This window comes from Lates calcarifer, linkage group LG3, assembly GCF_001640805.2.
Source record: "Lates calcarifer isolate ASB-BC8 linkage group LG3, TLL_Latcal_v3, whole genome shotgun sequence".
NCBI lineage: Eukaryota > Metazoa > Chordata > Actinopteri > Centropomidae > Lates > Lates calcarifer.
In genome coordinates this window covers 22,737,868-22,765,277 of record NC_066835.1, presented here as the reverse complement: position 1 = coordinate 22,765,277, position 27,410 = coordinate 22,737,868, and the positions used below count along the sequence as shown (strand labels likewise).

At 42.3% G+C, this 27,410-nt stretch overlaps 1 protein-coding gene across 1 annotated transcript in view; it reads left to right on the top strand.

Moving 5' to 3' along the window:
* The window catches only part of LOC108873897 (semaphorin-6D), a 146,085-nt gene that overhangs the window by 6,746 nt on the left and 111,929 nt on the right, over window positions 1–27,410 (top strand). Inside the window, 1 exon segment of the mRNA XM_051069284.1 lies at window positions 18,823–18,962. The gene's annotated coding sequence lies outside the window, so the exon portion shown is untranslated.

The following is a 27,410-nucleotide window of genomic DNA, read 5'->3' as shown; positions in this document are numbered from 1 at the left end:
GAAAATGCGACATACTCGCCCGTGAATGTCCAAGACCTGAAGCTGCACTGCAGCTGGTTTCAGACATGTTTTAGGATCTAGTCTGTGGGACGGTTTGAGATGGGACCTCCATCTGAGGAAGCAGAGACCAAATACCAGGATCCTTTGACCCAGAGCCTCTGACAGTCTGTGACAGTGATGAGTTTATTCACGGGCAGAAAGCTCGGAAACATCATCACTTTTTGCGTTCTGTGTGAAAGTAGTCGTAACAGAAACCGCTCAAAAAAATAAACTGACGTGAATTAATCGTTAAAAAAGCCCTCGGTGTGAAAAGACTTTTAGAAGTTTGTCAGTTGACTTAGATTTGACAGAAACGACCAAAAACAACTTCACAGGATTTAAGATTTGTCCCAGCAGAGTGAGGATCTACTGTTCTAACTTAATGTTAGAGTTAAATGTACTTTTCTTTCTCCTTTCTTTCTGCGATTGTCGTTTCAAATTAAAAGTCCTCTGCAGAGTCGTGTATTTGCAGCAGCAAATCGGCAAATCATCGGCTGACATCTTACACATCGAATCAGTGACCGATGCATCGAATAGTCGACATTTAGGAGGCGGTTCTGGCGTCCGTTCATGTCTCTCACCCTTTAGCTTCATTAGCAGAGAGACAGAGACACTGGAGTTCTGCTGATGTTAGAAACGCCAGCAAGTTGCATCAGGCTTCACACACACACACACACACACACACACAGACGGTGGTGAGGTCATGTCGGGGAAACCATCCGACTACACACTGTTTTCACTGTGTGTGTGTGATGTTATTGTAGAGCTCAGAGATACAAAACGAGGGAATCAAGACGACAGGAAACTCTCAGACCTTTAATCTATATGTGTGTGTGTGTGTGTGTGTGTGTGTGTGTGTGTGTAGACTCTTTCCGCCCGCCCGTCTCTGTGGCTGCAGGGCGCTGCAGCACGATGAATCAAACGTACCTGTGGAGATGAGTGTGTTTCATTTCTCCCTCTGTTCTCTCCATCTTCTCTTGTCTCGACACTTTTGGGCAGAATTCAGTGAAACTGTGACGCAACACGATGAAAACGGAGTCAGCAGAGGATTCAGGTCACAGGGAGAAAAAGGAGTTCAGCTTTTTAAAGTCACAGTTTTGAGAACAAGTGTGAGAATTATGGGAGTTGTAGTTGGGTCAGTCATCCTGGTCCTGGTTGTTGATTGGTTGGTTAGTGCTCGTTGGAGTCATGAGGTCGTTAAAATGTGTCCACATCGAATGACTCTTCATCAGTCTCTGCTACGACATGATTTCGATTCGATGCGATTGATATGAGACGATATCATCTGCTGATTTAACACAGTCACTTCCATTCATATCAAATCATAACAACTAAAATATGATCTGAGGTTTGTATTCCTGAGCTGAGTGCCATCACAGCATCCTAAATGTTTTCAGACCAGCGGACGTCTCAGCGTTTGCTGAGAGACGTTACAATGTGTATGATGTCTGATCTGATGATTCTGGATCGATACTATTGGGTCATTGATTCAGATTCTCCTGACACGTCTGGGATGATGCTGTTGTTGCTTTTATTTTTCTTTTATTCACCACCTGCAGGGTTGGTGTTCTCTCCTGAAGAGTCCAGTTCAGGATCCTCTTCAGCTCACAGCTGTCAGACCTCTGTAGTCCAGGACTTCATGACTCCCTCAGTGAATTAACTCAGACCTAAACTGTTGTCACGTCATAAAACTGATTCATTGTTCCCTCAGTGCTTTGGAGCAGGAGGATGATGTGGTTCAGCTGACAGGGACCACATCCAAACAAACAGCTGGACAGTCGGTGTGTTTTTGACGTGGACGATGAGCTTCAGTTTGAATCACAGCTGTCGTGTTTCAGCCACGTCGTCCCTCTGCAGCACTGATCAAACATCTTTTAACAAACACATATTAAGACAGGACTTCTGCTCCACAGATTCTGTTCGGTTTGGTTCCAGTGAACCAGGATCCTCACAGCTCCTATTTATCTTTCAGCCCGTTCTTCAGTGATTTTTTTTTTTTTTTTGCTGAGCTGCTCTGATCTGAATGAGAAATAATATATTTTAATTCCTCCAGCTTTCTCACTGTGTTAATTCATTTTGCCCTCAGGTTTTTCACACTGTGTGTTTGTACCATCTGAATCATGCATGAATGCTAAACAACCGCTGCATAATACATCAAACGGTCACATGCATATTTTACAGTAAAGCAACAGTTCAACATGTTGGGAGATCCTCTCTCGCTCCTCTGCACAGCCACATGATCACATGGATTTCAGTTTCACCTCGTCTGATTTACGTGTTGTGTTTTCAAAATGAGCTGGTCTCTGCTCCAGAGTCAGTGTTTTAATCTAATGCAGCTCTTTCTTTGAAAACCGCTGTATCTGCTTGTTAACTCTGACGTCACGGCCGACGAAATACTGTTTCAGGTCCAACTTCTCCAAGTCGCTCCTGTTTTAAAGCTGCTGCTAGCTAACCTAGCTATCATTATCAAACTACCAAACAGGACATAGTATGTAAAGCAGTAAAAATTGGGCCCAGTGATAAAATGAAATGTTGCTGGCATCAGTAATAATAACCCACTGATGTAATCTTTAGTAATATGAGTATTTTTACTTTTGATACTTTAGTTAAAGTCAGGGTTTTCTGTAAGCGCAGGCTGCAGGCCAGATGCACTGCTACTTCCTCACTGTTTCAAGCCACTGTCACTTTTTTAAAATAACGTTTAAACTGTAATCTTAAACCAGATGAGGGTAAGTACTCTGAGCTAACGTTAGCAGCAGCTCCACTAACAGCCTGCAGCAAGTAATTCTTTAACTTTCATTGACTTATGTAAAGAATCAGCTGATTCACTGTGTTTTAAGGCAGATTCAGTTTTCCTCCATTAGAATAAACGGAAACGACTGTAAAGAAAATAAATGAACAGTTACATAAATAAAAATCAGTCAGACATTTATAAAGAGGGTAAACACTAAAATCAAAATATTGAGAACAAAATGGACTCAAACCTGTGGAGGATCAGTGACAGAGAGAGAGAGAGAGAGAGAGAGAGAGAGAGAGAGGATAAAGCAGAGTAATGGCTTTATTCCATCTCTTATTGGACTGCTCTGTGTGTGTGTGTGTGTGTGTGTGAATTAATCGTCCACTCTTCTGTCTCTCTCAGCTCGTATTGACTGAGACACCTTCCAACATGGCTGCCTGCCAAGTGCACACACACACACACACACACACACACACACACATGCAGATAAACAATGTTTGCGTTGTCGAGTGAAACTCCTGTGACTTCAACCTTAAAAACACCTTAAACCCTCTTTCTTCTTCTGCTGCTTTAATACCCACACACACCTGACACACACACACACACCTGACACACACACACAGACACTCTGCCAGGTGACCTCTGTGTGTCTATGAAGCTTCTCTTCCTGATCTATTGATCAGCTGCTGGCAGCAACACAACACACACTGCCCTCTCTCTCCAGGTGTGTGTGTGTGTGTGTGTTGCTGATGCAGTGTACTGACAGTTGGCTCGCAGCAGACTCAAACTTCCTGCCGCCTGCAGAGAGAAAATCAATGTTTTAGCAGGAAGACGAAGATAAAGTCATAAATAAATAAAGCAAAAATAATGTGAAAAAATATAGATAAAAATATTAAGTAAATAATTATTTGATAGAAACACGATAAACGAGTACGTGAGGAGGTGAAGAGAGAGAGGAGGTGAAGAAGAACATATATTCTTCTGTGCATAACTACAGCCTTGAGAAAACTGCGGCAAAGCATACATCGTGCAGTTCGATCGGGAATAGCGGCCTATGTTTTTTACTAATGTTTTTAGAAACCATGATGATGTAAATCGTGAAAAACTGCAAAAGATATCCCATTGAAAATGAACGGGAAGTCGTTGTGAAAATGTTCAAACCCACCTGTGTTTGGAGCCACATTATTTCCTCATACGTTCACATAGAAACATGGTTGAAACTTTAAACAGGTCACATGACCTGAGCCTGTTTTCAGTTAAATCTTCATGGTGATAGCTGTTATAGTTTTAATGAAATCACAGTTTAAATTTTATGTTTTTATTTTCCCATGTCAGAGAGATTAAGTCTTTTTTACGTCTGACAGCTGATAATATATTTAGTTAGACTTTGGTTCTCCTCTTAATTCTTGCCTGGGACTTGCCTAGCATGACTTAAAGCCTGTAAACTGTATTAGTATTGGATCACAGCTGTGGTTGAGTTTTGCAGATGGTGGGGTTAGAAAACTGAAGTCTGACAGTGTATGGTGTTGTTTTCACTCGTCTGCCTCATGTTGATTTTCAGGGTTTAAAGAGGAGAGACACACAGGCAGAAACAAAGATTTTATCTCGCACAGAAACTGTTTTGTTTTTTTTTTGCCCCCGCCAAAATAAGAGATCATCCTGCAAGAGATATTTCCAGAGAAAAGAAAGCTGATAAAGTGCACTTACTCTGCAGCTTAAACTCAGAATAAACATCAGACTGGGAGTTTCTGCCTGAGAGAGGTTTGATAAAACATCACAACTGAGACTTTATATTTCTTTAATGAACATGAAGTGACCTGCAGCTGTTAGAAAGGGACAGTTTTTGGGCGGACTGTGCCACTGACGAGGAGGAAGCTGAGCCACAGATTCACAGTTTAACTGAAACAAACAGCAGTAAATAGACAGTAAACGTCCGTCCAGCTGTGTTTGTCTTCAGCCTCCCTCCAACATCTGCTTCATAACCGTCACACAGACGGAAAGATAAAGATACAGAGAGAGAACGAGCTGTGAGACTCAGGTTGGACAAAAATGCAGAAATGTAGATTAAAGGAGCAGCAGCGTCTGTGTGTGATGGTTATCTGAACGACTGCAGCACTGGTATTTAAAGCAGCCGTAAGAACTGAACTTGTGACTGAGTCTGAACATAAACGAAGCTGTGAGTGATTAGAAACATCTGCTCTATCAGCTCTGTTTAATACAACTAAACTGCAACAGCTGTGAGTAGAACAAGTTCTATTTTCTATTAATAACATGAGGACATGTTGTTCATTAAAGTCACAAACTCGTTGATAATAAACAGTAAAATATTCAGACATCGTTGTTTGTTTTCGTCTGAACTGAACATGACAAATGATCCAGATTCAGCCTGATTCAGTCACTGTCTGGTGACTGACTTCAGTTGCTCCTGATTCAGTGTTAAGAATCAGTTTTATAAAATGTCAGCTGATAGTTTTCAGAGTTTATTGTGTCTGACCGACAGCCTGAAACCCAGAGGGATTCAGTTACTGCCACAGCAGACGAACAGGAAACCAACAACTGCTCAGAAACTGGACTTTGGGATTTTCCAAAAAGTCACTTAGAGGATGAATTCATCGTCACATCTGCTGCCAGTTAATTTTCAAAAGCCGGACTAATAGACTCAGTTATTTCTTCATTCAATTGATTAATTGACCAGTCGGCTGTAATCTGCCACATTTACCTGGTTAACGTTACCTGGCTAACGTTAGCTTAATACACTGGTGACCAAAACAGCATCATAACAAACATTTAGATAATACTTGAGCCATATGAATGATTTCTGAAAAAGCCTCCCTCCATTTCTCTGATGGTGTTTTTTTTTTTTTTTTTTACCATAAAGGAAATTGAATTATTCTCTGAAAAACCTGCTGATGGAAAAAAACCCTCTCTCCTCATTTGCATGTAATGTTCCTGCAGTCGATCAGAAGCTTCAGTGTGAAAGTGCTGTGACAGTCAGAGAGAAGCTTCTTCAGCTGCTCGGCCGCCTCGCACTGAAAAGTGATTTTCAAAATAAATTGCAGGCGCTCAGAGGAAATTAGAGAAGCAGAGACAAGAAAATGAGGAGACAGAGGAGAGATGACAGAGGATGGATATTAACATGAGGAGAGGAAGAAAAGAGAGATGTTTTTCTCCATCAGTCAGCTCAGAGAGGCGACTGCTGCACTTTGTTTTCAGGAAACATCAGCTGCTCCGATTTTACAGGTCAGTTTATACTCAAGGTCATCAAGACCCTGTATGGACACGATTCCTACAGAGGCAGAGCTTTTTATTCAAGAAATTTAACCAGAAACATCTCTATATATCTCTACCAGACTCCAATGAAACAAACAGGGATTTAACCAGGAGCTGCTGGAATACCACTGCCTCCATCTGTTAGTGTGTCTGTGTTACTGTGTGGTACTTTTACTTCAGTAAAGTATCTGATTACTTCTTCCACCACTGAAAGTCACACAGTAACACAGACACACTAACAGATGGAGGCAGTGGTATTCCAGCAGCTCCTGGTTAAATCCCTGTTTTTGTCAGTGGAGTCTGGTGGTGATAAAAAGTGATGCTTTGCTCCTGAATTTCCTGAAACGCTGCAACTCTTGACGTGTTTTTTCCCACAAGTTGTTGTTACTGCTCCTGTGTCTGTCTTTGTTCTTCTTGTGGTGTATTATCCTCTGGGTAAAAAGGTCAGAGGTCACAGGGTCAGGGGAGTGCTGGTCTGGTCTCCTTCACTTAGTCGACTCAGAGTCTCAATCCCAAAAAACCCTCCAGAGAGAAACGTGTTAAAGTGAAGTTTCTGCCCAAAGCTGAAGTTTCCTGTTTTCACACATGGAAACAATAGTTTAACCATATTTATTGTTTCTATCGGGACAGCTGGTCGACTTCCTGCTGCGAAGACGTGGAGCTGCGTGGTCTTGTGGCGACGTGGGAGTCGCGTGAAAATTCACAGTTGAGGTGTCGACGCACGACGACAAAGTTTTCACCATAGTACAACTTTTTACTTCCTCGCCTCCTCCTTGAATAAACACAGCAGTAAAACAATGATGCAGCACATTAGTGGTGTATTATGATGGATCTGATTCAGGTTGTTGGTATTGTGTTATTGATCTTGAACTGGTCGTCTGTAGGGAGCTCTTTATCTGAATCAATCCTGATGCTGCGCTGCTGCTGGATTCAATTGAGTTTCTCATGGTTTAAAGGTTGTTCGGAGGTTTTTACATCCCGATAAGAAAATCAACCACATCTTCTCTTTACTTTAAATCCCTGCTGATCGTTTTACAAAGCATCCATTAGTTTAAAGATTGATTTATTTCCTTCCAGGCAGCTGTTGTTTTCAGTTCTTCTCTATAGAAATCATCTTCCAGAGCCTTAAAACTTTCTGCAGAAATATGTGTTTTGCATTATTCAGGGATCCAGGGTTGATGCATAAAACGGTTACTGCAGCTGCACAAAACGTCTTAAAGCATATTTAATATTTAGATTTTTGTGTTTTTTGTTCTGTAATTGTGATTTTCAGTGGTGGAAGAAGTATTCAGATCCTTTACCTCAGTAGAAATATCACGCACCGCCACAAACAAACAATCAGGTGGAGGCAGGGTGTTTGAAACGTGGCTATATGTCAGTACAAAACTCCATTAACAAAAACAGCGATTTTTAACAGAGCTGCTGGAACACCACGCTTAGTTTGTTAGAATAATTCTGTGATACTTTGACTTTAATAAAGTGTCCACCACTGAAAGTCACACAATAACTCAAACACACTAACAGAGGCAGTGGTATTCCAGCAGCTCCTGTGTTCTGCTCTGTAAAATTCCTGTTTTTATCTATGGAGTCTGGTAGAGATATATAGAGATGTTTCTGGTTAAACTAAAAGGATCTTCCTCTTTAATAAAAAGCTCTGTCTCTGTAGGAATCCTGTCATCATGTTGTCAGACTCTTAGAATAAGTGTCAGTGGGAAATATACTTTGACATGGACAGTTGCACCTTTTGTTTATGTTGCAGCAGCTGCTCCATTTCTCCCTTCTTGCTCTGCACCGATTCCAAGGATTTTTATCCTTCTCTAATCTACCTACAGGGAATTTCAAGTCTCTGCTTGTTCATTTTCACAGAAATGGTCTGAAACCAGCAGTTGCCTGGGTGAAAATAAATTGGTCTAGAACGGATGGAGAACGATCAGACAAAACCTCTGTGTTCCTTCAAACGTCCAGGTTTTAATCAACCTTCAGCTACAAAAAACCGACATTACACAACCCTTCCTCACTTCTGTTTTTGCCTCATTTTTTATTAATCACATCAGTTGTCGACTCCTGGAAGCAAACAGCTACAAAACCCTTTGATTTGAATGGTTGAAGCAGTGAAACACGGGCAGAATCCTGACAAACTTCATCCCCCGGATTTTCAAGCTTGTCTGCGCTGACTCCACTAATTATCAGGAAGCTTGTTGTGTGAGGGGAGGCAGGGTTAAACTCCCAGCAGCCACGTTGTGTTTTACCTGCTCTGACTGCGGTATAGATCTGCTTCGCGGCCCGTGAAGGTCGGCTCGCCTCTGATGTGGTTTGTTTGGAGCTCCGGGGAAGACAATGGAGGGACGGATGAAGGAGTCGAAGCCTTGAAGAACATTTGGGAGGATTGTTCATACTTCAGGGGCATCGTTTGTTTCTCCTCCTCTCTTCCTCTTCCTTCTCTTAAATCTCACTTCTTCTCGCCTCAGGATCTGTTGCTGCTTCTTCTTGTTGTTGTCTCTTGTTTTTGAGATGTTGAATTCTTAGAAATTCAGATCAGTTCACAATCGTAAGTCCATCCCAACAGGGAACAGGTGAGCAGATCAGGTGATGCTGCTTGCTGCAGTAAGAGGTCCTGTCTGGGGGGTTGTGATTGGCTGAGAGTTTCAGGTGTGTTTGTGTGAACAGGTAAAGATTCAGTTCGTGTTGTTTCTGTTCTGCCTGTCTGCTCTCTCAGACACAGAGACGTCCATCCTCTTTTTCTTTTCTGTTCTTTCTTGTTGTCCTGTTTTTGTTCTCGTTCTGCCTCCCTGCACAGACCTCCTCCCTCTCTCCTCCCTCACCCCGCTTAGAGTCACCGAGGTCTCTGATAAATTTCGCCCCTGAGATGAAGATAAATTTCTTTGGAGAGAGCCGGGGGGCGGAGGCTGACCTCGGTGGTGCTGCTATGTAACCATCAGACACATGTCCTGCAGCTGTCTGTGATTTCATTTGTCTGACCTTTACATGCAGCGGGGGGAATCCATCCATCCATCCATCCATCCATCCAGCAGCACACGGCAGAATATAAACTGAGTCTTAGCGAAGCAGGAGGTAGTGACAGAGTTCGTCCCTGGCAGGCAGCAGGAATCAGTTTCTGACAGTTTCGCTGCTCCGTCGTGTTTCCTCTGGACTTTGACGTTTGTTCAGTTCACTGCAAACACTCAGTCGTCTTCTGTGATTCCAGAAAACTTCCTCTGACTGCAGGAATGAGTTCTAGTCAAACTGAAGTGGACAGATTTTATTATTTATGCAGGACTGAGGCTGAGTTAAAGGTTTAATTATTAAAAATGCTTTTAAAATGATAGAAGACACTGCACACTTCTGTGTTAAATAAAAGAAGTTAAACTTTTGTTCAACAGAAGTATCACAGCCACGTGTGGTTCTGTGACAGCAGATGTTGAACGTGCCATCACTGAGGTCCAGAGTCGTAGCCCACGAATCAGATTTCTCTGTTTAATGCAAAGATTTGTTGGTGAAGAAGTTGTTTGTTGTCGGGCTGCGGACGCTGTTAGCCAGTCTTAACTCCGGTAGTTTCTGTGTTACCTGTGCACGTTCCTGCGACAGTCATGCAGCTCTCTGCAGGTAGAACTCACCTGCACTCACCTGGAGCAGAGAATATCAGAGTGGCCAACAGAAACGAGTCGCCCCGCCTCTGATGCTCTGCCCTGTGTTTCTATCACGTCTTTCTTTGTGGTCGTTTTAAGACGAGACTTTGTTGGGCCCTCGATGTCTCAACTCGAGATTTACATAATCAATCAATGATTGGTCATTGATTACTAAGAATTTTGTCAGTCACGTGAAATTAAATTGATGTGTGGTTAGCGCATCAACTTTGGGCTCTTTAGAGCTGATGTTTTCAGCTGCTGGATTCACTGTCACTAAGCTGCATTCAGGTGTCAACGCTGAGCATCAACAAAGATCAGTAGCTTGAGTTACTTTACTCTCTCGATCTTTTGGATTTGTACAAGTTAAATTTTGGTAGGCTAATGTTTTTTTAACGCTTATTTTGTTAACGTTTGATAACTGTGTCATACTGTGTGTAAGAGCCTCTCAGTTGTGGTGTTGTTATGTGTTGGGTTTGATTTGACTGGGTTGGACAATCATATCTTCTTGGAATGAAGATTTCACTGAGGAAAAAACGATTGTCCTGATGATCGATCAAAGAAATTTCTTCAAATGCCCATCCCCAGTCCTGACAGATACGTTCAATCATCAACTTTTTAGCGAGGACGTCATTAAGTCTGGCTCCTCCACACCACGTCCTAATGGAGCTGGAAACATCCTCCCTCCACAGCTTTAATATACTTTTTATCCCTGAGGAAAGTCGACTCATATACTTCCTCAGTTTGTCGCCAGAGCTTCATGTTCAAAGACAGATTTAGTATTCATTGTGTTTTTACTCCTGCTGGTTGATTCTGTTCTGTCAGCAGCTGCTGTTTCCTTCAGATTGGCGACACTGATCAGGGCAGCCATGTTAATCATTAGGATCATTACCGCAGCGCTCAGCCATGAGTGCCGCGTCCTCTCTGTGTCTCCAGCTGCTGATGAAGACGCTGAGGTTTCACTCTGGAGTTTAAACAGTCTTTTTTTTCCTGGTTGGGTTCAGGAATGTGAAGTATCCGGGTTCGTGACGTCTCATAGTCCCTCTGTTTTTTGTCAGCGAGTTCGCAGCTACCTACATTTGTTTCAACATGTTTTCTTGGCTCGATGTGGAGTGTTTCAGGAATGCATTCACAGCATAAAACCCATTAGGCTGACCTCTGTGTGTGTCTGTGGTTGTGTATCTGTGTGTGTGCGTGTTTGTTGGCTGACCTCCAAGCTACCAGGATCTACCCGCTGCCAAACATGTGCAGGGCGACTGCAACGCATTTCACACTCACGCTGTGCATGTTTGTGTTTATGTGTGTGTGTGTGTGTGTGTGTGTGTGTGTGTGCGTGTGTGTGTGTGTTTTCTGTGTGTTCTACTCTTGTTATTTGGCTCATTCTCTTCTTTTTTTGTTGCATCTTTTATTCATTTTATCCGGAAAGATTCATCCAGTGACCTTTTATTTCAGTCATTCAAAGACACCTCACACACACACACAGAACAATGTGTGGATTAGCCCATTTAGTCCTAATCTCCTCTGTGTGTGTGTGTGTGTGTGTTAATAAGCAGCAGATTTACCTGTTTTTACTGCAGGAAACAGGAAAGTGTTTGTTCAGGGTTAATGACTGGATTCAACCTGTTTTCAGGCTCCTTACTGATTCATTTTTAAATGAAGAGATTGGTCTGTTGCTGTATTTTTATATTTAATGGTAAAATATCATTTGTAGCAGTTGGACTCTGTCAACAGGTTTTTCATTGATGTTTCTTCTCTCTGTTTGTGGACGTGGTTCATGTTGAACTGCAGCTGCAGACGGAAACAAACTTATCTGATCGTGACAAATAAAAATCTCAGACATGAAGCCCTGTTAGCTGTAACATCCACAGGTATTATTAGATTCTCAGACGACTGAACAACCTGTTTCCTGCAGCAGATTCACAGAGGACAATTTATAACAGTTTGGTTTGTGCTCATGTTGCTTTTCTGTTTAAATCGTGGTGACGTCCGTCCTCTTAATTCGAAATCGTGTCTTTATGTCGCCGTAGTGACGACCTTTTCTTTCATTAAGACTTTGAAATCTGTGAAATATTTTTGTTTTTGTGTCTTCACCTGTAGGATGAAACCGATCCACCTGCTCAGACCGAGATTATTTCTGAATTAATCTACAGACACAACAGTCAGTGTTCACAGTCTGACTGAGGCGATCACACTTTCATTAACACTTCATTCTCACATGTTCCTCCTCTCAGCAGGTCCTCACCCCGTCGTTATCGTCTCCTCCGTCGTAATAACCGTCTGTACGTCTCAGCATTAGGTGGGAGACGGGGACGTGTGATGCACGCTGAAGGTCAGCCGTCAGATTTAAAGCTGCAGTGTGTGGAGCCCGTCGCAGAGCGTGTTAACCCGCTGAGGGTTTTAACGCTGGCTGCAGTAAATCTGCACGAGGTGACAGATCTGACAGTTTTCCTGCAGGAAGCAGCAGCAGATTTACACTTATTAACCCAAGGAGGCTGCAGAGTGTGTGAGCGTGAAGCAGGACGAGTGTAACTCTGCTGGATCCTCACAAGCTTTTCAAGCTCCAGGATTAGACCCGGTCTGCTGCAGACTGCATGTGAACCACGTTTGGATGCCCATATGTGCATTTTATGTCCATTTTAACAAACAGCATAACAGTGAGGCTTCTCAATATCAAACATCGGGAAACACAGAACAGTTAGCAGTCATCGTTCTGGTTCAGAAACATGGGGAAAAGCAGGTTTATTTCACAGCTGTACATCTGTACTTTTTCCAGGTAAATGTGAGTTTCACGCTCATGTAGTTTCCCTTATTCTGGTGAATTTTTAATGCATGTAAATCACAGTGTAACCTACAAACAGTTCCAGTTGAAGCTTTTGACTAGGAACCCGGAAATTCAGACTTCAGAGACGAACTGGAAGGCAGCATTACACTAGATTACATTAGCTTTCTAGCTTGATAACGTTCAGCTGAATGTCATTCGGAGGCGCTGCTGTTCGGCTGTCCCACAGGTTGTGAACAGACTGTTTCATCAGATATGTGAACATGGTGAATATGTAATGTTAATATGAATCTAGGGTGACCGTATTTTGCTTCTTATCAGTTGCTCTTGTATGATAGATCGATATGACCGTAGAGCTAACAGACAGTTAGCTCAGGGTGCGCTCCAACATTATCCTCATAAAGTGTCGACAGGAGGATTTATAACGATGTCAAAACACCTTTGTTCCCAAATAACATCATCTTCATTCACACATGCAGTAACTCTTCAGTCTGTGTGGAAGCCGGTGGTTTTCCTCTGCTGCACGTCTGCAATCAAATCACAACCAAATCTGATTCGACCGACATGTTTGCATGAAGCTCTGATTTAACTGAGGGTTTCCTCAGCATCATCGCCTCCGTTCACACATCTGTTCACCACACACACACACACACACTCATGCTGCTGTATCTCCCTTTCTGTTATTTTCTTCTTTTATTCCCCCTCGCTGCCTCTGTTTTCAGCTCATTTGCTCAAACCTGCCGGCTGCCGTCACCCATAACTCAACTCTCCCTCCTCCACCACCCAAAGGCCCAAACTCTCCTTTATTTTATTTCCACTGACAGCTGCAGCAGACCACCGCTTCCCTCCAAGGTCTCTGCTGCGATATGACTGATAAGAGGTTCTCTGTGATGATGGCTAAGCTTTGAAGCTCCGAGCCCCTAAAGTCCATAACCGAGTCGCTCGATGGCCCCTGGACCTCGCTGTTGCCTCAGGGAGGTGCAGAGAGCAGAGAGTGAGTCACTTATCTGGACGGTGGTTAGATAATAGCTTCATTTGCACATGTAATGATGGGGGCTCTTCATTCTCTGCTCAGCTCTGATGAGTGGCTCTTTATTGCTTCGTGGAGCCGCCGGCTGTTGGTGTGTTTTGGTGATGGAGAGTTCAGTTTCGGTGTCTCCGCTCGGCTGCTGCTCCGTCCTTCAGCTCTTCATCATGAGCAGAGCTGAGAGTTAAATCTGGAGACCACAAAATGTTAATGAGTCTGTTAGTGACTTGTATTTTTATTTATGTGTCTAGCCAGTTCTGTGATTGCTATAGAGTCATGGCGTATTTTTGTAGTCCAACCCTGAAATTAGCATCAGCCTGCTTCCCGCCACAAAATCCAGTTGGTTTTGGATTATTACACAAAGTAAACTACATTTTCTGATCCTTACAGGTTTAGTACATCAGTCTTTAATCTTTGGCCTTCAGTCCTTAGTCTTCAATCCTCAGTCTTTAGTCTTTAGTCCTCAGTCCTTGTCTCTGAGCTCTTCTACAAAAGCCTTTCTTCTTAGAAAGTTAGTGAGAGTTTGAAAGAGCGTGAGTAGAAACACAACGAGGCTGTAAAGGTGGACTGGTGAGTAGATGGGTTTTCATGTTAATGTCCCCGACAACCTCTGTAGTCTCATTTAGACACTCGTTAGCAACCGCCTTTTTTAAGACACGTAAAAGCTTCAAACATCAGGAGTGGGGGATTTACTGACCCATTTTATGTCGGAGAATCAAACCTGAAAATGTCTTGAGCTTGTGTTAAAACCACAGACCTTATTTCAGACATTTAACCAGAAACACACTGACTCTGGGACGAGGGAACAGGAAGAGCTAACATGCTAACACGCTAACTTACTTCCTGGTTTTAGCACTCATTTCTACACCACTGTATTATGGATGCTTGTGTCGCAGTTTCAGTCTTGGTCTAAGAATCATAACACTCAACACACAAAAGGGAAGCCAGAAATCTGAATTGTCCTCAGGTGGATGTTGTGGTGGAAGTTGTTAAGTCTGCACAGGACTCGACAGAATCCTCCATCGGTCTCTGCAGGTCCTGTAAATATAAAACGTGTCCCTGTTCGTAGCTGTTTCCTGCAGCAGATGATCTTTGTTTCCTGCTCAGCGTCCTCGTGTCTGAGCTCGTCGGTAAACCAGGAGAAATTATTTTCTCCTTTAAGAAAAGAACAGAGGAGGAGAGAGAGAGAATGAACCGCGGAGAACGACAGAATTAAAAACTCAGTGTGAAGTTTCTCCTCACGGCGGCTGAAAGCTCGGGCGGCTCGAACCAATCAGAAAGTCAACAGGAAGCTGTGTGTGTGTGTGTGTGTGTGTGTGTGTGTGTGTGTCCTTGCCGAGCTGATAACTGGACGAGATGTTAATAGAGACAAATACATTTGGTCTCGTCTCGTCTCTTTCATTGTGAAAAACATGGAGCAGGTCTCAGGCTGAGGCCGCGGGACGTTAATGAGCCGGGTCCCGTTCGCTTGCTATGCGCCCGCGTGTCAGAGCGGCGCTGCAGGGGCTGCTGGGTAATGGCGTGTAGAGACTCCGTGTGTCAGCTGTGATTTAAATGAGAAGTTTCAAACGAATCAGTATGCCGCAGCAACATGCAGATCATAGAGAGTAATGGAGCGTCAGCGGCACATATTCTCCTGTGTGGTCTGCTGTTTTATTTACTGCTGCGGGAGTTTGTCTCCGAGCCGCCAACTGCGACAAAGTTCATTAACGATAACAAAGTGAATCAGTAATGAGTTCAGATTTAAGAGCAAACAGAATCAGGTTCATAAGAACAAGAAACCATCAGAGAATCCCGAAAGTAGAAGGAGTTTAAGGAGTAAATTTATGTCATCATGTCTTTGTGTTTGTTATATCCACACTTCTTTTCATTTGGGGCCAACGGCTGAAAAAGACGACAGGATAGATGTTAGCTTTGGTTCAGCCCTGTTAGCTGCTAGCTGTTAGCCCTGCTAGGACGTGGTCTGGATGGATAAACAGCATCTTCATCCTCTCTGTGTGCTCTCTGGGATGAAACCTTTTCAGCTGATTGTAAAGATTTGTTGTTTCCATCTTTGTTGGTATCGACTGGCAACCTGTTTTTCAGACCGTCTTCATCTGGACTTCGTTACTTTTAATGAAACCAAACCACTTCCATATAATCGACGTGCTGTGACCTTTGTTGTCGACAGTCAGAGGAGGATAATGTCAGTTGTTCACTTTCGTACCTCTCTCTGGTTCCACTCATGTTTCTGACTCGTCCACAGCTTTTTTTCTTCAGGAAGTTGGTGTGTACTGTTGTTATGCTAACGCTGTTGTTATGCTAACGCTGTTGTGTGATAGGTTGTTAGAATAAAATGCCCTGAGCCCATCGTCTTAATCGACATGAATTTCATTGCAATCCCAGATTAAGATTGTTTTATCACCCAGCCCTGACCCTGACCTTCCTTTACACACCTGAAGACAAAGGTTAACCCTTTTTTACTTCACAACAAGTTTGTATCATCAGGCTCGATTGTTATCACTATGTTGTTGTTCAGCCTTTAGTCGACTGAGCTTCAGTTATTTCTCTTTAATTTGGTAACACAGGTCTCATCACTTAAACGCACTTATTCTTGCCCATAAGTGTCTGTTTTGTGGATTTGGCAGTGAATATTTGTGAACAGCGTGAGGTTGAGAGGTGTTGAGACTCTTTACAAACTGTTGAACCTGAACAAAAGACTTGTGATCAGTGTGAAGCTTAAGTTGTCGTGTTACTGTTGGTTTCGCTCAGCTGGATTTTTCCTCCCGTCGGGTTGGACCGTCTGCAGGAGCAAAAATAATAATTTTTCTCAGACTTGACTTCGTCTGGCACCTCGGCTGCAGACAAGTCAAAGTGCCTCGAGCTGTAGCTCTGCAGCTGGAACAAACTGTTAGGGTTTAATTTCCCAATTAGGCAGCTAATTAGAGCTGAGATCTGGAACAAATGTCTGGTTCCTGGCAACAAAAAAAGGTGAAATATATCGCAAGTAAAGTGAAATTAGTGAAATAGAGGGATTATGAAGGGAATCTGCTTTGCCTGTTTTTGTTTTAAACATCTGCAGACTGAGCTGCCGGTTGTGTTTTGCTTCTCACAGTTGGATGATTTAAAGTTTTTAAAGAACAACTTGCAGGTTGGAGACCACAGTGAATCAATGTGTGGGGTAATGATGCAGAAACTAGATTATATATTTATATACATACACTACAGTGACTTCTGGAGGCGTTTTTTTGTGTGAGAATTTCCCTTCTGCATCTACAAACGACAAACTGGAAGTGATGTAACATAGGGGAGCAAGTTTAGCATCAATAAAAATGGAGTTTTGAAACTGAAGAGGTTGAAGCGTCCAAGAGACCAGGAACAAACCAGAGTCAGGAGAAATAACAGGCACAGGAGAGAGATGGAAGAGGACGCGCTCACGCTCTTTCAAACTCTCACTAACTTTCTAAGAAGAAAGGCTTTTGTAGAAGAGCTCAGAGCTAAATGAAATGACCAGTTGGAAGCTTAGTGGTGGAGACGTTGACGTCATGTGACCGTGGTGTAGTTGGTTTATAGCCTAACATTAGCTTCTTACTTCAAACATCAGAACAGTGGTGTTCATCTGTGAAGATGATCTGATCAACTAAACCTGAAGGATCAGACACCTTTTCCTCTTTATGTTTTGTAAAACATATAAACTTTATAACTTTTCATCTTCAGTAAACCTCCACTTCTCTCTCTGTATTCTGAGCTCATCATCAGCAATAAACTTCAGATTGTTCCCCATTGAATTGTTGGTGTTTACAGACATCATTTAAAACACCGGCCGGTTTGGATCCTGAGTGACGGTGTTGTTTGATTCTTCGTTCGGCTCGATGTATTTTCTGCTCCTCTACATGCTCTGGACTTCAAAGTGCTCTTCAGAGGCAGACGGAGCGTGCGGCAGGAATACATAAAACCCATCAGCACAGTCGACTTACACTCGTCTTCTCCATTTCACAGCAAATTTTCTGAGGCAAAGTGATTTCTGACTGGCAGGCGGTGAACGGGGGGGGGGTTCAGCTGCTGTCAGGAACACGGCTGAAGTTGATTTGTGAGCGAGTGTTGTGCAAAGAAACGAAGTGAACTTTTCAGTTAAAGTCACAGCAGATTCACATCAGTGTTTTCTTATTAGATGCTGAAGTTGCACACAGGAAGTGTTGCATTCAGAAATAAATGATGGAGAATCCAAAACTGACTGAGTCTATATTTTATTTTCTCCCTTTGGGATTTGTCTTATTCTGGAGGAAAAAAAATAAAAAGGAAATTTTAAAATTCTTCTTCCTTCTTGAGCTCACATCAGACGAGGTGGAGATATCTACTGAGAATTGGACTGGATGTGTAAATGCTGTTTTTGACTCTGCAGACAAACACTGAGGGGGTTTGATGCTGATTCTATTCTTAGTTTTTACTCAGGGTCATGAACATTGTTTTTAACCAGAGCTGGTGTTCGGTTGAAATAATCCTGAAATATAAACGAGAGAGAAACAAAGATGAACAAGATAAAAATGTGTGTTTCCATATGTTTGAATACAACAACAAATTGGAATAAAATTTTACATCAGATGCACAATGTTCGGCTAAAATTCCTGTTTTTGTCAGTGGACTCAGGTAGTGATATAAAGTAACAATAACACTTAGCAACTCTTTAAGTCCAAATATTTGGCATTTATAGTCAGTTTATAAAGACAATAATAAGAAAAATCACTGTATATCACTACCAGACTCCATTGATAAAAAGAGGAATTTAAGCTGAGTAGAACACAGGAACTGCTGAAGTACCTCTTTGTTTTTTGTGTTATTGTGTGGTACTTTTACTGATGTAAAGTATCTGATTACTTCTTCCACCACTGAAAGTCACACAATAACAAAAGCAGACTAACAGATGGAGGCAGTGGTATTCCAGCAGCTCCTGTTTTCTGCTTGGTGAAATTCCTGTTTTTGTCAATGGAGTCTGGTAGTGATATATAGTGATGATTCCGGTTAGATTTCTGCAGGAATCCTGTCTATAATGTTCTCAAACACAGGTTCAAAAATACAAGAATTATCCTTTAAGTAATTCTTAAAGATAATAAGGTCTAAAACTGATTTTCCAGCGTTCAGTTCTGGACAGTTTCTGATTCTTTCAGCTGATGTCTGATACTGAAAGCCTTAGATCAGTCCTGCTGCAGACTCAGATATCAACCTGATCTTCCAGTCCTCTGTAGTCTGAGAAACTCTGTGTCCCAGTTCTCAGGGAAACCTGCACCTGTCCCACAATGCATCTGGATAAAGATGAAAGCAGAGCCTCCTCACCCGGCTTCACTCCTGACTTTCCTCTTTCTCTCCACAGATTTAAAGACAGAGGAGTTAATCAGGACTGGAACAAACATTAGGAGTCTGGACTTCTTCTCCTCCTGGATTTGGACATTTCTCGCTCGCTGATTGGCTCTCCTGTGGAGCTGCTTGTGATTGGATGATCCTGGATTCAAGGTAAGGAGAGTTTGTTTGTTTTTGATTGGATGTTCCAACGTGGCCTCGATGATTCAGCTCAGTTTCATCGATAAACGAAGTTCCTGAGGTTTGAGAAGACACAAGATAAGACCATAATCCAACAGCAAAGAGCAACAGTTAACAGAGATTATGTTGCTGGGCTATAAATTCCCTCTGACAGTCTGATAAATGACCTGCTTCCTGTGTTCAGGCTCAGACTAACCACAGGGAGAGACTTTCAGGAAATGCATTATTTATTCTTTAATAAAAGTGCTGTCAGAAAAGGACTCAACGCCCCAAAAGTCAGGTCAAAGCGATCATCTGAAAAACTTTTTATTTCTCTGTTTTGTTCTTTTATTCCTTTCACGTGGAACAGGTGGTCTGTGAGTCCATGAACGCACCACGCTGAGTTTCTTTAGAACAACAGGAAACCTTTCAATTCACAGAAACAGAGTTATTGAGTTCACTCCAGGAAATAGTCTGTTCCCTGGAACTTTGGTTTATGAAACCTGCAGTGTGTGAGTGTGTGTGTGAGAGAGTGTGTGTTAATGCAGCTGTGATATAACAAACTGTATTAAGGAATCAATGAGTAAACAGTGGAGGGTGTGGAACAGAAGAATCAGATGTCTCTGTGCAGATGACAGGATTCTTTCTGTTATTACAAACTGTGTCTGTTCTGTTTGTGAAAACTGAGACCAAACGGTGTGTATTACCCATGATCCCCTTCTGCTTCTGAGCAGGAAGTAACAAACACACCAAACTCTGGCTGCAGTGGAATCGTCCTTTTTCCTTCTGAAGGTTCAGACTGAGGGAAATGACCTGACTGAGTCTCAGCCTTGATCAGAGCTGCTCTGGCCTCCTTCAGTGCTTCCTATCTTATCTCCTTTAGCAGAGGAGACACTGAACCTTCCTTTACCAAAGGAAGGGAGAGAACGCTGTCCTATGATTCCTTGCAGCAGCAGCGTTTAAAGCGACGCACGGCGCTGAATATTGGAGATGGACACTGTTTTTTCTGTAGTTTTCCCACTGCTGTTCAAACTAAAGCTTTTCAGGAACAGGTCTACATTTATTTATAAGTGCTGCTCTCTGGATATTTCTGTGGCGTGACTTCTCTGTGTCAAATGTCATTTAGATTTCTGCAGAGTAAAAGTAAAGACAGGTTTCTGTTCCCCACTGCAACCTTCTCTGTGTAGCTAAAAATCCCACCTGTGCTGTTTATACCTGGTCGTCAGAGGTGAGAGTTTTTTTTACCACGTCTCCATCGACTGGAGAAATCACCTGCAGTGCAACAGTCGTTTCTATCTTTTCATTTTCTCTTTTTATTTTTATGTTAAATGAATTGGGCAGAAAACCAAACATTAGCACCAAGACGTGTTAAAAAACATCTTGTGGTTTTCCTCTTTAATCTATTTCCTCTGACAGTCTTTGTACTTTTCTTTTTAAGAATCTAATTTAGATTTATTGTTGTTTGATGTTGAGATCTCTGGAGAATTAAGATGAGGAGGAACAGAAACAGGCACTGAAGCTGCAGAAAATTCTCCGTTTTTACACATTACACAAAGAAATGACTAATATTAGTTTGTTAGTTATTTCTCAGCTCTGCCTGGAAGAAGATATTCAATCAAAAAACTGTCTGTGTGATTTGAAAAAAGTCGTTATTAATGCACTAAAAGATAATAATGGACGAATAATAATACCTGGTCTGTGAATGAATGATCTACAGGGTGTCGAGATAGTGGCGCTGATTTACTCAACACTTCACTCACATCTTCACACCCTCGACTCAGCGACGGCATCAGGTCTGAAGTCTGTTTCTGCATAAATCTGCATGTTAACGAGGACAAACTAAACCAAACCCAACAAATAAACGAATCGAATCCACGAGGAAAGATGTAGAGTTCACATGGTCAACAGTGACAGGTAATGCATTAATTAAGTCATTTAACGAGCTCCTTAGCATTAACAGGTTGCGTGTGATACATCATCAGCTTCTGCTTCTGGTTCCTGTAGTTCCCTGTAAACACAGATAATAGGACACTCCACATGATAATAGGTGTGTTACAGAAGATATATGACACCAGACTGTGTGTGCCTGGGTGCTCGTGTTTTCTGTCTTTGTGAGGACCGCTCTCAGTTTTTAACCTGGAAATACACCTGGAAAGTGAGGGCATTTGTGAAAAGTGAGGATGTTTTTGAAAGGGAGTTCACAATGTCTCTGGCACGTTTTTGCATTGTTTTTAAAGAGCTGTTTTATGGTTTAGACTTTGGGTCGAGGTAGACTCAGGTTTGGGTTAAAGTTGGACCTAGTTTTAGGGTCGGGGTAGACTCAGGTTTGGGTTAAAGTTGAGTGGATGTATTTTGTCAGTGAGAGTCCTCACGAGTCCACAAACATATGTGTCTGTGTGTCTGTATCTGGGACAGTTGCTGATGTTTTTGCATGTTGGCGTTTTAAATGCTGGGAGCTTTTCTGACTGTCAGCCAGTTCTCTGTTTATGTTCCTTTCTTCTTTGTTCGTCAGGAAAAACACAAACTTAAGAAGAGTTTACAGGATGTGTGGGGTCATTTAAAAGTCATGACAACATTCAGTTTTAGTCTTTTGACAGGAAATGTTTTCTAGTTTTTGTCAGTGAAAGCAGATAAGAAGAGAAGATAAAACTGTGTGAACACTGATGTAAACCTGTTCCATCTAGGTGAAGAAGACTGTAGCCTCTAACTTAGAGTAAAACAATAAAACAATTATTGGTGCATCTTGATGCAGCTTTTTTCCTCCACAGGAAGCAAAGCAAAGTATTTATAATGATCCATCGCTCTGTCAGTGAAGTATCTTTGAGATGGGACGCTGTAACTCTGTGTCGGTCAGGTTTCTCATTCAGCCATCTTGAAAATACTTTTACTTTCTTGTGCATGTCCTCAGAATTCAGCCTGACAGTCTTGGCGTCTTTGGAAACCTTTGGATCTCAAGTGGAATTTTAAATAAAAATCTGGGGTTTTAAATGAAGCCACGAGTGCGTCTGGTGAGATTGGAAGAGATGAATGTGACGTTTCAGTTTAACTTCCCATCTCTGAACAAACACTTAAACTTCCTGTCCTAATGTTTCCAGAAGCCGCTCGTCTCTGGTCGGACAGGAAGTGGCGGTTCGGTGCTGTCTGTACCTGAAACAGAGACGACAATGAAACGCTGTGTCTGAGGATTGAGTTTGACAGGAGCAGCGTCTCCTCGTCCTAACGGCGACCTGCCGACTATTTTTACTTTAGCTCGTCAGACGCCCGCTGAGAGCACCTTTGATATCTGCCTCCTCCTCTCCACACTTTTCCTTTATCCCTCACTCCTCAGGATTTCTGTCTGTTTCATCTCTGTCTGCTTCTGTTTGTCGTCTCACTTTCAATGTGCTTCATCGGAGCGACAGCAGAGAAGCTGAAGAGAGAGAGCAGCAGAAATTAAAATGATGATATTACTAATCCAGTCTGAGTCACAGCTTCTGTTTTGTTTTCAAAATCCTTTGAATTTTTCCTCTTTTTTTCCTTTTCTTGGAAGAGACAGTTCATTATTTCTGCTTTAGGAAATGAAAATATTTTTCTCTCACATTTTTCTCTGGAACTATAATCCTATCAACATAGAGTTACAAAATTTGCAGTTTTGCATCTGGAAATAAAACAGATCAGTTCAGTCTGTTAAAGTGAAACTTTTTGATGTTTCAGGTTTTTGTTGCTGCTTGTCAGGGATTTAAACCTCCTCCTTAAAGGCAGAGTGAGTGAGTATTCAGGTGTGTGGATGCAGGTGTTTGAACCGTCTGAAGATGCTCTCTGTTCTCTCCAGGTGTACAAAACAAAAATTAAAACTGAACGATGTTTCATCCATTTGGAAACGTCCTTGTTGTGGTGGAGACTGTGTCAGTTGAGAGATCACAAAAAAATATTGGTTAGCTCATGGTGAAATGTCCTGACTACACTGAGGAAAGTGTTTCAGTCTATTTGGAGAGACTGGGTTTATTGGTGTTGACCTGAGGTTACAAAATTGTGATTTTGCATTTCTGTGTTCAGATGATCTGTGTTCAGTCTAAATGAAGCTCTGAAATGGTTCAGGTTTTTGTTGCTTCTTGTTGGGGACTTCTCTTCTTGTTGGGGACCTCCTCTTAGAAACAGGGCTGCTCGATTAATCAAATTAAAATCGCGATCTCAGTCCAGAGTGCGATCTCATTTCTAAATGGACGCCAATTTTCTGTTCCATTTCCTCATGTATCTGGTAAATGAACGCAATAAACACATGGAAAAAAATCGTGAGAGAGAATTGTGATTTAAATTTTAAGCAAGAAAATCATTATTCTCAATTTTTCAGAATCGCGCCGCCTTACAGCAATAAGACTACCACTTATGAATTTTAAATGTAAGAACAGTCATTGAGCAGGATCGTAGGAGCAGCAGGAGGCATGACACCACAGATCAGACTCAACAGCTCCAGATGCAGAAACACCTGCAGTATCATGACGATTCTTAGTATAAAGATGGTCTCTGTTATGTCCATGTCCCCCTCCATATACGACAGCAGGTTTATTGACCACACTGGGCAGTGTGGATGCTCAGAGCCAATAGAAACGTACAAAGCCTTAACGCTGAGAATACGACAGTGACGGTAACAGACGCCATCTAAAACAGAGGAGTCGACGCCTCGGTGGAGTCAGATTAAAGACTGTAATGTTGTTGTTGAAGTGAGATGTGATGTGTGTTTTCTCTTCTCTGTTGTTGTGATATTTGGGTCACATCACACGGTGCTGCAGACGAACACTCGTCCCACAGCAGCCTCGTACGAGCAGAAATCAAACCACAGAGTGAAGCTGCTGCTTCTTCCTCTCATCTGTCAGTCGGCTGATTTTACTGTCATTAACACAAAGTGCTCTCTCTCTCTCTCGCTCCGTCACTCAGTCTGCTGTTTTGCTGTTATTACCACAAAGTGCTCTCGTTCTGTCACATTGCTTCATAATGGTTTCTGGATAATTAGACCTCTCTCTCTCCTTCTCTGTGTTATTGTTCATATTAAAGACAGATGAATGTGATGAGCTGCAGCGTCTGTCTTCCTCTCTCTCTCGTCTGTTTTTAAATGATTCTCTGCTCTCGTGCACCTCAAACGTTTTCATGTTTTTCATCTCTTGCCTCTGGTATGTGATGTATGTGCTAATTATTAGCTGTTAGCTGGAATCTAGAGGTGAAATGAAGATTTAAACAAGTGAATGAAACAACACAGTGTCCATAGATCATGAAACCCCTGTTCATCAAGCTGAAACGTGTGATCACACAGTGGGAATAGAGGAAACTGTAGAAACAGCAGAGATGTTGAATATAAAGCTGTGATTCCAGCACTGTGTAGGCAGCAACATACACTTCACCATTCTGACCAAATACAAGACATGAAAACTGTTTAGAAAGCAAACATGAAAACTTCAGCCTGGAAGTGGAAAAACAGTGGATAGTGATGTATCGTCACTGTTTCTGTCGAGGTTCCTTTCTCCTCGTGAGATGTGAAGATATCATCAGGTTCAGGTTTTTGTGGTGGAGCAGGTTTCACTCTGGTTGTTTTAAGGGGACCAGTAGGAGCTGGTCTGGGACTATAAAGTCTTGTATTGTGCTGTAAAGGACGGCTCTGTTTCAGATCAGTGGTGTTAGCTGTCTCTGAGGGCACATGCTTTCCACACAGTTTGCTTCTTGTCTGACTTTAAACAGCTGAAATACACCAATCAGCCCTAACATTATGACCACTGGTGGATGAAGTAACATCGATCATCTCACTATGACCCAATGTTCTGCTGAGGAACCTTTGGTCCTGACATTCATCTGGACGTTACTTTGTCACGAGAGACGTTTCTGAGCAGGTTTTGTGGTGTGGTGGGAACATCATCCTGCTGGGGGAGGCCCCTGACATTGGGGAGTGTTGTTGCCATTGGCGGGGTGTGTGCTTGGTTTGTGATGATATTTAGGTGGGTGGTACGTGACAAAGTAACGTCCAGATGAATGTCAGGACCAAAGGTTCCTCAGCTTCTTCTTCGTCCGGTTTTCATTTTCTGTCGTCATTTTCCGGCTGAGGACGGCTGCTGCTCCTTCACTCTGTGCTGTGTGGGTCAACCTAACCTGACCTGCCTCACAAATCACAATATCTGTCAGAAAAACTGCAATTATAGATAAAAAGATATTTTCCCAAAATTGTTCAGGCCTACAACACACACACAGACGACCCCCACAGCTCCTCATAATCTGATTATCTAACTGCAGGAAAGTCGTCTTCTTTATCTTTTCCAGTTTGGATCAATGACACAAACACACACAGAAACATGTTGTTCTGGATTGGCTCGTTCAGCAGCACACTGCGCTGTGATTGGTTGATCCTTCAGCTGAGCCTCTGATCAGGGCCAAAGTTGAAAACAGAACCGACACAGAGTGCCGGTCAGCGAGGAGGAGATTAGTTTTTGAAGCGTATGTCTCCAGGAATTAGCCACGTCCAGTTTCCACTCTGTCATTTCCTTCATTAACGGGATGAGAATAGAAATTTCTCCACTTTTTAATTTACTTTTAGTAACTAAACATTAAAAGGCGACTGCGGAGTCGCCAGGGAGACGATGTGGAAAAGACTGGGCATAAAAATAAACTTTATCCAACATAAATTAGTGAAATTAATTTGTGAATTTAATCACATTGTTGATCTTGTTCTGCTCTATTTCATTTTTCAGCAGCGTGTTGAACATAAACCATTAATATTAATATGAGTGTCTCACAGGCTCGTAGGAGTTGGTGTGAAGTAGGTTTGCTGGGTGATTTTGTTTTGGCCCGTCAGAGGAAGGTGCTGCCTGGCATCGGTGGGTTTCGTACCGGACGCAGGAAGAGACTGAAACGGAAGCAGCAGTTGGTGTTTTGGTTGGAGAGGAGTGTTTTTATTTGGCAGTGTGAAGAGTGAGATTCAAAGCTGTCATTAAAACCAGAATCTGGCAAAGAGCTGTTTCATCTGTCGACAGTGTTTTTTAGCCAGGAGGGTCAGCTGTAAAAATAAAACTTAATCAGAAATTAATCACTTCCTGCTCCTGAAACGTTCTTCACAAGTGAGAGAGAAATGTCCTGACAACAAACTGAGAATCATCAGATTATTGTCAGAGCAAACACAGTTGTTGTAGATGGATTCAGGTGAAGCTCTCTCCTCCACTTCAAACATTTAACAGGTAACGGGGGTCCTCCCCCCTCCTCCCCCCTCCTCCCCCTCTCAGGTCAGGGATTAAGACCATCAGGGATTATCTGATCCGAGGCTGTGAAACCCTCTGAGCCTAATTTGTCATCTGTCATTTCCTTCACTCCATAAAGTCAGGAGGGTTGACTGTCGTCGTGAACTCTTGTACAGTAGATGCAGCCTCCACAAAGTTTTTATCTTCAGTTCAGGCTCTGTCTGCGTCAGACTGGACGAGAAGCTAAAACAGGAGCTAAGCTAACGAAGAAGCAGCTGTAGTTTAGAGAAAAGTTTGAAGAGGAGCAGAGTTTTCAGTCGTCCTGGTCAAATAAATGAAAATAAATAAGGTGCAGCAACAACTGAAATTTAATTTTAACAGATTTTGAAGCTTTTTTTTAGAGAATCAGTGGATTCTGGTCTCAGATCCTGTCACACTCATCACTGCCTCTGAATTATTACTGGGACAGAAAACATTATCTCAGGTTTTTCCTCTTTATTCTGCCAGAACAGGAGCAGATTTATGATCCAGATTTGGTCTGTTACGTGTCTGAAGGTTGCTGGTTTGAATCCTCAGAACAAACAGTTTATTGTAGATGTGGCCTCATTTCTGAGACTTTAAAAGGCTGAAGGGGTTAATCTCCTCCTCTGTGTGTGTGTGTGTGTCCTTGAGCAGTTGGTGGGGGAGGGAGGGTGAGGGTTTGGGGGAGGGGGGTGTACGTCTGTCTTTGGATTAAAGCCGATAAGATTCGACCTCCTCCCTCTTTCCCTCCAGTCTTTATCCCTCCGGCTGGAAAATGCCCTAAACGCCCCCCCCGTCACATGTGAAGGTATGTCACTGAGAACATGGCATCGCTGACATGAGACCTCGCTTTACTCGCTGACAGACTGCTGCTTCTGTTCAAACCTGTAGACGCTCAGCTTTCGTTGTCGTTTTTATTCTTAGGATTTTTAAGTATGACAACAACAAAACATAGAACGTATTTAAAATAGAACTTATACATGATTATACATATTTAACAACACAAAATACAGCAAAAAAATTCCACAAAAACCAACAATGACTGAAGTTAAAGTCGTTATAAAATCACACAACATTACATCAATGTAAACAAACAAAAACACGTTTTAACATGATGTCTGTAAAAGCAGCTTCAGTTATCTCTGCGGTTCCTGGAAAAGTACTTGTCTGATACTTTCATCAGTATTTCTGTGTAGAAACTTTAAAAACTGTCCTGCTGTGATCTGTT